Source organism: Gopherus evgoodei, chromosome 10 (genome assembly GCF_007399415.2).
Source record: "Gopherus evgoodei ecotype Sinaloan lineage chromosome 10, rGopEvg1_v1.p, whole genome shotgun sequence".
NCBI lineage: Eukaryota > Metazoa > Chordata > Testudines > Testudinidae > Gopherus > Gopherus evgoodei.
This window is the reverse complement of record NC_044331.1, coordinates 39028386-39041208: the sequence shown is the minus strand read 5'-3', so window position 1 is coordinate 39041208 and position 12823 is coordinate 39028386. Positions and strand designations below refer to the sequence as shown.

The window sequence follows — 12823 nt, the reverse complement described above, 5'->3', positions numbered from 1 at the left end:
GTAGAGACCCCTGGGGGACACCACTATTTACGTCTCTCTCAGAAGAGGCTTTTGAGTGTGTGGAGTGGATCTATAATTCATGGTAGATGTTTTAAAGAGATTTGGTTTCTGAGTACATTTTCTAACTGGCGGAAGAATATTTTGTGCTTTCATCTTGTTTAGTGGAGTGCATTCATGGTCGCAAATAAGCTTAAATGAGGTATTATTATACATCTCAAATATATATGGATTCTTATCTGTCATACTAAATAAAAGTGAAATTTTGTGCCATAATTAAATTACAGTAAACTCTGATGATATCAGTACGTGCAAATAAGAAACCTTATCACCTTCCTACTTGTTGGGTGTGAATCCAAATATACATATCTGTGTATTAAAAGTCAACAAAGACATCAGTGTAAAATTATGTAATTTTCTAATTGCAAGAAAACACAACTGGGTGGTAAAAATTACCTCTGGCATATCTAGGGAGAGCTGAGAGTCTATGCAGACTCTTCCAAACTATTCCATTTTCATTATCACAATCAGACCTTACCGTCATACATATTAACTAAATATGTTGAAAAAAATAAAAGTTTAAACAACCCCCCTGAGTCTGCAGATAGAAGGACTCAACAGTTTTTAGGCCTCAATTCAAGAAAGTACTTAAGCATATATTTAACTTTAAGCACATTCTGTTATTTGCTGAAAGGGGGTATAAAAGGTTTGAACAGCTTCAATCATCTCAATAGGATGTTAAATCTGAAATGTAGTTGGGAGAATTTAAATGTCAATTTTGTTAACTATTCCACTGATGATAACTTTAGCAGAAACACTCAACTACTCTGGGATTGTGAGAAGAGTTTGGCATTTAAGTACAATATTTCCACCTCCTACCTCCCACGTCTGACTCCTGACACACAAGAGGATTTTCAGTACACATAAATCGTAGAATTAAATACAAAACCACAAAAACGGTGGGAATACAGATCAAACACATTAAACCGTCTTCATGAGCAAATTTAAACTTAGATTTGCATTAAGTAATAACAAGCACTTTACTTGACACCTTTGTGTACACTCTTTTCTCCTCTCCCTCCTCATTACTGATCTATAACAACAGCAATATCCTCAATAAAAGTTGATGGGCCACAATTCGACTGGCCAAATAAGGTAAGTATATTCTGTGGAAAAAGTTTGAATGAGATAAAAATTCATTTTATCTGAAGTTTTTCATGGAATTTTTGACTAAAACAAAATATGTCATTTAATTTCCAATCACATTTTTGTTTCATGGAAGTTTTGTTTTTTTAAAAAAATTTCTCCCACTGGAAAGTGAGGAAAAATAATTTCAAGAAATACACACAATGAAAACTTTCTATGCTTATCAAAACATTTTGTTGGGTTGAAAAAATTCCAAAAGAAATGGAACCCCCCCACCCCTCCAACTCTTGAATTCCTTCAAAGAACCAATTTTCATTTTTTTAAATGCAGTAATTTCTAGCTACAATAATGCTATATTGAATCAATAGCCAAAAAATAATATAGACCCTGAAAACAAGGTATTTTTCATATAATCCCCATTCAGAGGTTAATAATTTAGCTAGTGTCAGCCACTTTTCTTCTTTCCCTCACTTCTCCTCTTGGACCCCAAGGGAAGTGGAGAGGGAATGGGGGAGCTAGAGAAATGAGACACTACTGAGTTTCTCTGCTTAGAACAGATATAACAATAGGTCTGAAAGAAGTGTGAACTGATCTCATTCATCACAATGGAGTGTTAACTCAGAAACCTGATGCTGGAATGGTGAATGCCAACATGGCTAATTTTTTCACTGTTGATTGTTTTAGGGTTGGTCTACACATAGAAATTGCAGATTCAACTAAATCAGTTACTAAATCAATGTAATTAAATCCCTTAATTTAAGGCCCTTAAATTAAGTAAATTACATCAATTTTAGCCACACCCAAATTGATTTAACAGTGTTCCCACATGAGAATGACACTAGTTTAACGCTAGTCTGTGTAACCAATCAGTTGCAACACACTTGTATTGTTGTACTCAGCCTATCCCCGGTTGAGCAGGGGTTGGACATGCAACAAACCATGGCTCCTGCCCCTTCTTCCAATTTAAGGAAGAGCTACTGCTGCTGGTTAACTGGTAATGGCCTTCTTTTCTTTGTGCTTTGTCACTCTACAGGAGTAGAGCTTGACTCCTGCAGTGTATATGAGAGGAGAAGCCAGGAGGCAGCACATAAAAGAGAAGGAGCTGACTAGTAGGCAGCTCTCCCTTAATGCTGTTCTAGACCTGACCTAGTAGCAGCTGGTGGAGTTTCTACATAAGGTAGGTGAAATGAAGTAAGACCCTGGGTGTGTATGTGGCAGTTTTATCATCTAGCAATGAAATATTCTCTCATGACAATTTACCATCCACTCTTTACTGTTCTATATGATGAGAAAGACACAGCATGGCTGAGTGGCAGCTGTGAGTTCTAATCCTGCCTTTCCACTGGCTTACTGTGTAGTATTGGGAAAGTCACTTAACCTTAATGTCTCCTTCTGTAAACTGACAATACTTCCTGGAGTATGGTGAGGGTTAATTGTTGGTTAGGTAATGTTTGCACAGCCCTTTGAAGAGGTAAGGGCTAAATATCAATAGCAAGAAATGCACTTAAGGCCTGATGCTCCAGAGCCTTGGACTTTGTGTAGTCAACTTTTCTTGTGCAAAGTGCATGTAAATAGTTGCCATATCAGGTTGGGTGTCCTCTGCATGGAGGTGAATTAAGCAAGGCAGTGAAGAATCAGGCCTTTAATGTCTATTTGAAAAGTGATATTGCCCTAACTTCCCACCTAGTTTAACTGCAGAGTTTAAAGGCCTGATTTGAAGGGACACTGAGAGTGCCATTAACTTCAATATGAGCTGTGTGCACTCAACATTTCCAAAAAACCAACCCTTGTCCTAATATATAATAATCTGCACAACTGTAAAAAGGTTCTGGGAGGTGAGATTATTCTGAGCTCCTTCTCAATAAATATTGCAGGCTGCTTAGGACTTCAAAAGAAAAGTCCTAGATTTCACGGGTCTGCCCACTTAGGTCAGCTACAAGTCTTCAGTTTATTTAGGGCTCCCCTGCAATGCCAGCACATGACCTCTTGGCTCCTAATAGGATGTTGCACCACTAGGCAAGGACAAGACCTTATCATGGGCTGATGCAATGTCAGGAAGTAGCATCACAATGACGCAACTCTTTCCGCCCACTAGCTAAAGACAAAATAAGTAGTCTCATGTCTGAGAGTGTTTTAAAACACAAATATTTCCTTGGGGGTTGGGGGAGAAGGGAGAATGATCTTTGGCCTCTATTTAGTTATCTTTCCATTTATAGCTCCGCTTGCGGGGCAGGAAGGATTGTTTTCCCTGTGTGTAACTACATTACTGTACTTATCAGAAATAAACTGCATTAGTTCCTGCTGTGGTGTAAACCCATGCCCAGAAATCAATTTGGCGGGGTTGGACAGAGTGGAAGTGTGTGTTTGTTCTAACTGAGCTCTTTCCAAAATCAACAAACTCTATACACAGTCCTGGAATAGCTGGATGTTTCTGTTAATATATGACATGAAATAGTTACACAAGAAGTAGGCTCCAGAGTCAACATGTGACTGAGATGAATAGAAAATAGATCTAAGAAATATATGAATTATAATTTGAGTCAATCTTCTGACTCAGGAAGACACACTGTATGGTTCACATTCAGAGGGTTTTTTTGAGTGACAGTTTAAATTCTCAGAAACTGATGCCCCTGCTCAGCCCACTTCCTGCTGATGTTCTAGGGCCATTTCTGTGTGTGCCCCGAGATAAAAGTTAGTTCACTCTACGGTGAGATCACTCTTCAAAAGAAAAACAATCCTAGCCCAACCCCAAACTCCACCAGCTCTCACTAGCATGGAAGGGAGGTTTCCTCACTTCAGAGAGGTTCTACAACTTGTCTTCATTGCAGTGTTTTATTCCAGGTACAGCTCAAGTGTTGCCCTTCATCTGACTCCGGTCCGCAACCACAAATCTCCAGCTGAAGTTAAATGGTGCTTTAATCGTTAGCTAAATATCTAGTCATTGGTGGGTTGAAGCGCTAGTACTATTTGTAGTACTCGGGCAGGTAGGCCTAGGCCTACCCCTTAAACTAGACCACAAATTATTTCTGGGAACAACAAATGGGGAGGGAGACACCCTGACTAATGGAGGGGAGGTCAAAGATAAAAAATAAAGGGATCTAGAGGAGGACACTAAGCAGAGATCCCCCTGACAACACCCACTGCTCCTCAAAGGCATTTAAGGTGTACATGGACACCACCTACAGAAACTGCTTGGAGACCTGACCCAACAAGGGAATGGAAATAAACCCTACAGTCACCAGCCACTCCCCCATCCAGCTTCCTTCTCTGAGTATGATGGATGGCATCTTGGCCAGCACCAGGAGGAAGTTGATGAGGTGCTCCCGTGACTTTGTGGGGCCATGGACCAGGTGGGTGTAGATCAGGAGATGTGGGGAGAAGTGCAGCAAGGATCCCAGTAAAAGGTTTTGAAGGAGCCAGAAGAAGGGCTGTAACCTAATGCATTCTACACAGATATGCGCCAGGATCTACCTCTCATCACAAAAAGGACAGGAGTCAGACGACTTCATGGACTGTGCCAGGTTACATGCCCATGCTCATAGCTCTGTGGAGGAGCCACCAACAAATATCCTCAGTGAGCTGTGGAATACAGGCTGGTCTGCTAGGTTCCTCACTATCTATACATGGCAGAACCTGGTGTCAGGGCAGGACATGAAGGCAAGGAAATGGATGATGTGAAGCATGAGCATGCACAGATGCTTTCTGGGCCTGGTTTGGAGGTAGAACGGCTGCATATTGTGCAGCCAGCTCATATGGTGTGCTGGGGGCCTTATGGGGCATGGGCCTGATGGCATGTTTCAGAGGGTGAGGGGTGGGTGGAAAGCACCCTCCTGCAATGCTTGTTTGAGGAAAGCAAGAGAAGCATGAGTCAAGTCTGCCCTTGCCTTCTGGGTCACATGATGGATGCATGTGGTGGAGAACCCCATGCACTGGCCAACTGCTGCAGGGTCCACCCAGCCGCTCTGAGCGTAGTTCAGAAGGTCACAGTCTGGGGGTGCCAGTCAGGACCAACCTCTGGCACACCAAGGGTAACTGTGTCACTTGCACACGTAGATGGGGGTTGTGTAGCAGAGGTTTGGCATGGAGATCCTCCCCCTCTACAGTTGCTATGGTCCTAGGTGCTGACACTAGCTTCCAGCTCCTGAGGAGGTCTCAGTCAAGAAGATCTCAGGGAAGATGTCTCAGGTGGAGATAGCAGAGCTGCTGGTCTCTGAGGCAGTGGAGGAAGGCATGTGTCTGCACACTCTACCTGCACTGCAGAGAAGACTGTTCGGAGTCTGAAGGTGGAAGGTAGACCTGGCTGTGGATGCAGACCCAGCCCTGGCTGCTTTCCCCACAGGGGAGGCTCAGGACACCTGCAGAGACTCAGTGTAGCTCCATGCAGAAAAATCCTTCCAGAGGTGGGCCAGGGTGAATGGGGTGGGCTTGGCTGCTGAATCGCTGACCGAGCATGGCCAGGACCAGCTTGTTGAGCACCAGCATCCTCCTCTGAAGGGAAAGACATCAAATCAGCCCCATCCCCCTATGCAACTAGTCAGATACCTAGACTGATTCAATTCTCCAGCAGGGAGGAATTAGTGGCAGAAGGGTACATACCTAGACAGAGCAGTGGGCCCAGGCCCCACCAGAGGGCCCCAGGCTTGAGTGGGAGGTAGGACGTCTCAGTGCCACTCCACTGGAGTTGGCCAGGCTCATGGGCTGCTCACGCCATGGCTCTGCCTCGCTCATCAACTCATGCTGTGCAGCTTTGGCTTGAGCCTGGCCAGCGACTTCAGGGCAGTGGCCGTCACGGTGAGCGGAGGCAAAGTCTCCATGTGGCCGCGAAACACTTCGCGAGTCTCTTCAATCCCACGCCCAGGCTGGGTCACAATCTCAGCCCAGGCAGGCTGCCCTCAAACTGAGTCCCGGCTCAGCTCCTGCCAGCACTTCTTTCCCTTTCAACTCCTCCCTCTTCCCCACCCTCTCCCTAGGGCCCCCCTTATCCTCCTACCCCCTTCCCCTTCCTCCCACTGACTAACTTCCTCTTCACATTCACAATGCAGCGGGTTCTCAGCTCTGGCCGGCAGCGGCTCCAAACCCGTTCCTGCGGTGGAGTGTTGTTCTTCCCCTCTTGATCCGGAGCAGCCCGGGAGGAAAAGCGTGTCAGGGCTGAATTTACAGCCCTGGATGCCTGCCTGCCCCGATCGCTCTCACGCGGACGGAGTGGGGCTGGGACCAGCGCTCCCTTGCTCGGAGGTGGATGCGGCGTGGCTGGGAGCGCACGGCGGGATTTGGGAAGAGAGGTACCCAGACGTGGCTGCTGAGCGCCCGGCTTCACTGCCCTGCCCAGCGCAAAGAGCCCCTTCCTCCGCCGGAGCCCCCCACTGGCTCTGGACCATGCGCCTGGAGAGGGCCAGTTTACCTGCGGGGAGCAGCCGGTCCCGGCACCAGCAGCCACGGGTAAGCCCAGCCGCCCTCTAGTCACAGCAGCCAGTCGGTTAAGTCAGGACAACGTGCTGGGGGCGAGGCGAGACATTTCAGTCTCTTATTTGGCCATCCCTGGCTGTCCCCGTGCTCAGAGGAGAGGGCACTGCCAGCCCCGCAGCCTGTGTCTGCCCTCTGGGCTGGCGGCAGAACAAGTCACTCTGCAAAATTGCTTCGTCTCTCCAGCACCCCCCTTAAAAAGCACCGCGTAGTTTGTCGTGTGAGGCAGGGAGCGGAGAGGAACTGAAAGATCTGTTATTGCATCAGATTACTGGAGGAATAGAAACTGGAGAGGTAAATGTGGTTCCTCCCTCTGTGTAGGAGACTCAGCATCGACTGTGCAGAGGCCTGGGTGGGGATCTGAGAGAAGAATTCCTTGACCATCCCCCCCTTTCTTGAGTATTACCAAGGCTTTTAGCTAGTTGTTTAGTCTACTTGGTGGATTTGGGCTAATGCCAAAAATGTGCTTCACAAAATGATTCTATGATGTCTCTTGGCAAGTTCCTTCTTTTTCTTACAGTCTGGAACCACTTGTTTTTAAGAAAACTCTCCATTTTAAAAAAGAATCCTAATCTTTTATTTAAAAAAAATGCCGTTTTTCTGTTGTCCTGAGGTGCCCCAGCATGTGCGCAAGCATAACTTCTGGAGAGGAAGAGTTCTCAAATTAAAATTTTCGGTGTCTAGATTCTTCTATAATCTGTTTAAACCCGATTCACTAGTGGTATTTATTGTTTCTCATTTCCCTTCAATTTTATCACTCCTTAACTGATAAAATGACTGGACTGGAGCCTGGCCTGTGGCCATGAGAATAACTTTCAGCAACTGGCAATATAATCTTTTGTAAAAAGGGCTGGTTATAATCTGCCCCTCTGACAGAAGGGTTATATATTTTATAATATAGTGAGTTTTCCCCAAGCCCCTCCCCCCTTGACTGTACTGGGTTTTTATTAATTACCACAGATCATCTGTTTGTTGTTGTATGATTAGGAGAATAATGAGCTCTTCAGGCTTCAGTTACAGCTTCTTACCCGTTTGTGGAGAGTTTAGGTTCCTGTGGTTTATGTACAATGTATATGCTGGGCCAAATGCTGTTTTCAGCGATTGTATTCAACTCTCATTTAAATCAACAGGCATTGATGAACAGATCTAAGTAAGTACTATAAGGTTTATTTTTATGGTAACTATAGTACTTGCATCAACAAAGGGGCTCAGTGGGCAGAACCTAGGAAATGCCATTTGTGTGAATGTGTGTATTGAATAAACAGCATTTGATAATAGTACATGCACACATGCATGAACTTTTGGTTATGTTTCAGCTACAGCTTTTCTTAATTCTTTAATGGATCGTTAGAGCAAGTATAGTTAGACTTAAAATATTTAGTGATTTGTGTTTGTGTCAGCCTGTAAGCAGCCACCAGCTCTAAAATGTGTACGTCTCGGCTTGTTATATCTTAAATTAAACTGGTATGTTTGAACCAGATCTGTGCATAGGAGAGCACCTGCAAACAAATCCCCTATCTTTATAGCTTATTTGCTACAAGCATTCAGATAGTACTATCTCTTTTTGGATACAGAGTACACTTGATTGTTCTCCTGCCTTATTGGACCAGCTCTATACCCAGGCATAGAGCATTCTTCCCCACTTATGGTACTCTTCAAGTGCTCTTAGAAATAATTCTCCTATTTGCAATAAAAATGATGCACACCTGCAGGTAGGGGTGGGAGTGAGTGAGTACCAAATTCACTTGTCTTGAGTTGATGTTTAAGAAGCTGTGTAAAGGGAAAACTTGGCTTTACTCTCCCTCCCCATTTGAAAGATCCAATAGTGAGGGGCTTCTTCAGGAGAATAAGCTGTGCAATGTGAGTAAGGGCTTGAACTGTGACATCTTCCATACTTGATCCTGCCACTGACCTCAGTGCTGGCTTGAACCCTAAGTCAAAGGCTGCTGGAGAGGTTACTGGAAGCCAATCTCCTTTGTTGGGGCCCAGGGTCTCTGAGATCATGAAATCAGCATTGCAACTGGGCAGAAACTCTCATAATTGTAGAGAGAATTTCAGTAGCTTGTGGGCAACATTTTAAAACACTTTAAGACTGAAAAATCTGACTCCGCCTTCGCAGGCTGCTTGTTTCATATGGTGTCAGTTTTGTTTTCACATGATAGCTGCCACCAGTGTTATTCAAAACAGTGCCCATTGTCTTATAAAATATGTATTTGCAGGTTATAAAGGGATCCAGGACCTGGCAATAGGATCAATTTAGGCTGCCAGTTCAAATCTGGCCTGTGGTGTTGGCTAAAGCTCTTATCATCTAGTCACTGATGTGGACTGTAGAGTTGTCTCAGCTGCCAGTCCAGTGCCATTTGCATGCATTAAAAGCAGCTTTGCTACCCCTTCCTCTATCTTGCCATCCATGCCTTGTCCCTGCCCCAGAATCTCTTGTGTCTTTTCCCATGTGCTTCATGGGACCCAGCATCACAGATGGAGCTTCAAAGGAGGTTCTGCAGTAGATGGCAAAGCTGCTTATAAGGAATCTAGAACTGAGGAGGACCTGGCTGGGAGGGACTGAATAAATCTCTTTTAATGGATGGTGAGAGATGAGGAATGAGAATGTAATTATGATTCACCTAATCCCCTGGCCAGCTACTGATACCCCTGTACACTATAGAGTGAGAGCAGCTGCTTCATGGGGCTGCTAGAGGAGCATAAGTGTGATATGACTATAGGACTCCTGCCCTTAGATCTAGACAACTGGCGCATGGATGGGAGTTTAAAAAAATGGCTAGAGATCTCTTGGCTTGTTGCTACCTGTCTCTTTTGGATTGGCTGAGAGTTGGTGATTACCTCCTCATACCACATGGGGGTAGGAGAGTGGCTGAACTGAGAGACTTACACTTCTCATTGTTGCTATATTGTTCCTGAGTTGTTGGGCATCTAATCATGTGGAGGAAAGGCAGGGCAGCTGTACTGTGTGGTGTAGCGGCCACGTGATGGCTTGGCCCCTGAGGGCTGAAATGATAGACACAGTTGTACTTGTTCTGAGTTGTCAAAACAAAAACAAATTTATGAAACCTCCTGAGCAGGCTCTGTGGCTGGGGATGGAAGCCCTGATAGACATGTCCTGGATGGTTTCATTGAATTCCTCTCATTTTGGGAGAACGCGGTGAGGTGGGATCCTCACCCGTACCCTTTAAAAATCTCAGAAATGTGCCAGATAAAGCAGATTGTGACCAATCAGTTCTTGTAATAAATATGATTTTGTTCACATTTCCCCAGTATAAAAAAGAGCATTTCTTTTCATCTCATTCCCCCGCCCCCCCCCCAGCTTCTGGGAAAAACCCATCTGAAAACAAGAATAAATCTATTTAATCCACCCACCTCTTTCCCCCAGTCATTATTTGTGAGAGGTTTCAAAATCGCTCAGAAAGGACTCTGCACGTGTTTGAAATTCATTCAGGCATTTCCCTTGCCTCCGCTTCCTACACGCAAAGGATGGTACGATGAGACAATAGCTTTTGTTTTTGTAGCTTTATCTGTGCCAGGTGCTTATCAGTCATGTAACTCTTAAGACCACAAGTTTATAAACCTTTCTCATTTAAGTAGTTCCATCCACTACTTGTATGTGTAAGGCAGGATCTGGGCCTAACGCTATAGTCCCAGTGGAGGCAGCTGAACTATGTACAAGGAAAAGAAAAAAGGTTTCTCCCCCGCACCCTACCTCAAATAGCAGTGTGTTCATATATTACTTATTGTGCACGCAAAATGCTTTTAGCAACACCTAGCACTTACTCAGTTTTTTCATCCTGGAGTGCTTTATTAATAATGGAAATTGACAAATAGCCTTAGCAATAGATTACAAAGTTCAAGCAAAGATTAAATATCAAATGGGCTGTTTATATGGGATTTGTTCTTAAGTGAAAAATATTTACCCACAATGCTATTAATGAATCTGGCCCAGAGTGTCAATACACTGAGTGGCATGGGATGGCAGGAATGATGGGACTAGAAAACCTAGCCTTTTCCCTCTAGTCCTTTTAACCCTCCTCGGGAGAGGGGGAGGGAGAAACATCTCTCAGTTCAAGCTTCAAGAATATTGTTTCAAAGTGTCTCCTCATAATGAGTTAGACACTGGTAGTTCAGTGCCTGTTAACAACTACCAAGTTTGCAGCAGCCGTAAAGTAAATATAATCAAATTGAAATACTGTGATTCAGTCTACCAAAAAAACCCTGTATGCTGGAACACAAACTCATTAGGAATTGGGGAGAGGAAAAAGTCCTTTGTGCATTTAAATTAATAAACTTAACTATTGCAGTAATGTTGTATTTTGCACTTAATTTATTGTGGGGTTGGGGTTTGGTTTTTTGGTTAAAGAAATTTGTTGTGCTTAGTCTGATCACTTCAAAAATAGTATTTAGCATTAGAATAGCTTAGGTTTTGACATTAATACGTCCATCAAGGAGAACGGGAGGTGGAAAAGGGTTTGTTTTCCCTTCTGTTATAGTTTTCTGCAAGGCTGGGTTAACCACAGCAGCCAGCTGTCTTCATTGTGAGGATTACATATGTGAGTTGGGCCCTGCCTGCTAAAATTACAAAAGTGTTGTCAGGATCTTATTGTGCCAAGAAATTAGCTTCTGTGTGGTTTGAAGATGGCGTGATGGTCACACAGTTGAATTGTGTTTACTGCTTGGTTGCATAATTTTAATTTAAAAAGTTTGGAATTTCCAGAAAACAGAGTTGTAGGAAAAACCCACAGGAACACCTCAAAATCTTAGGATCCGCACTCTGTTCTTCACCTCAAATTTCCAGATGATGCATCATGACTATGTGAAAACAGGAAGGAAAGATAAATGGAATCTCTCTACAACCTCAGCTACAGAATTTGCTCCTGAGTGGTCACTATAGATGGATTTCAACACAAACTCCTCTTCCAGAACTCTGATACTCCAACTGAGTACATTCATATCGGGGGGGGGTCTGCATTTTGAAATTTGAATCTCTTAACCACACTTGGGCAACAAGATGGTATCCAATATTCGCAAAGTCAGAAAAGCTGCTGTCTCCTGTCAGACCTGCTTATTGTTCATCTTGCTAATCCATGAAGTAGTAGTGTCTAGTGGTTAGGAGGCATCACTTGGTTCTGATCCCAGCTCTGCCTAGTAACTGCATTGTGACTTTAGGCCACTCACTTCCTATTTCTCAATGACTCAGTTTCTCCATCGGCACACAAGGTCTGATAACAAGGGTGTTGTGAAGCTGAATTGGTGTTTGTAAAGACCTTGCAGCGGCAACATGTTATCTAACTGACATCTGACTTTATCAGTGCCTCCTCTCTCAGGGGCAGTAGAAGACTTCCGGGACTGGGGGTGTGGAAGGTATCACAGGTCATCTGGCACTTGAGTATTCTTTCGTTGAGGACTTTAGCACTGTAAACAGCCAGCATCATTAAGGTGGTGGGTTTTTTGTTGTTTTTGTTTTTTCTTTTTTTTAATTAAAGGAGGTTAAAGGTAAATTGCCAAGGAGCCTCCTGATCACATTCTCACCCAATTCCCAAGTACCAGCTTCCTGTGAGAGCACCTCTGTAACAGAGGGGAAAGGTGAGGTAAACAAACCTGTCAGAAACAGGAAGAGTGAGGAGACGCTCATGTGACTCTGCTGTCAGAGTCACTCCATGTTACTATACTCGGGAACTACATAAGGGCAGGTGCATGAGTCTTCTTGCTGCAGTGCCATGTAAATGCCAGCCTGGCCTCTCTGGGAGGACTGAGGTGACTGTAATCTGGGTGTTGCAGGCTGGCCTGGTACTTCTCTAGATGGTCACCAGTCAGTTGTGAGTGGGCCCATCGCTGGATCTCAAGTGCTTCTAAGCCAGGTGGGTCTGGGCAGAGTCCTGTCACTGTTTGTAGCTCTGGGCCTATAATGCGCACTCCTGGGTTCAGCCCCCCGTCTGCCTCCTTAGGAGGTAGGGTGGGCGACTCCAAAACCAGTGTCTGAGACCTCCTAAGTGTCCCACAGAGTTTCAGCTAGGCTGTGGGCTCTCTGGGCTTCTCGTCCGATCCTTCAGAGATAATGTGGCAGGGAACGTAGGTGTAGCAATGGAATTTCTTAGCCACAATCTTCTTGCCTGTAAAAGCACTCAAAAGCTACAGACCTCTGAAAAGAACAAAGCTCCTGAGCTGCCCCCTCCTCATGTCTGATCTCTCCCCTTCTGTGACTCTCAGG

The 12823-nt window shown here is 44.5% G+C and overlaps 1 protein-coding gene and 1 long non-coding RNA gene across 5 annotated transcripts in view; one reads left to right on the top strand and one right to left on the bottom strand.

Moving 5' to 3' along the window:
- Positions 1 to 392: 392 nt before the first annotated feature.
- On the bottom strand, positions 393 to 6631 carry LOC115658485. The gene is made up of 2 exons (XR_004002304.1): positions 6545 to 6631; positions 393 to 5631 (listed from the first exon to the last, which is right to left on the bottom strand). It is a non-coding gene; the product is annotated as an uncharacterized LOC115658485 (long non-coding RNA).
- Positions 5656 to 12823, top strand: part of C10H15orf39 (chromosome 10 C15orf39 homolog) — a 40424-nt gene continuing 33256 nt past the window's right edge. For 2 of the 4 annotated variants that reach the window (XM_030577506.1, XM_030577507.1), the window contains exon 1: positions 5656 to 6582. The gene's annotated coding sequence lies outside the window, so the exon portion shown is untranslated. Of the gene's footprint in view, positions 6583 to 6824; positions 6901 to 12823 lie in introns of those variants that run through there. The other 2 variants (XM_030577504.1, XM_030577505.1) reach the window with 2 other exon arrangements.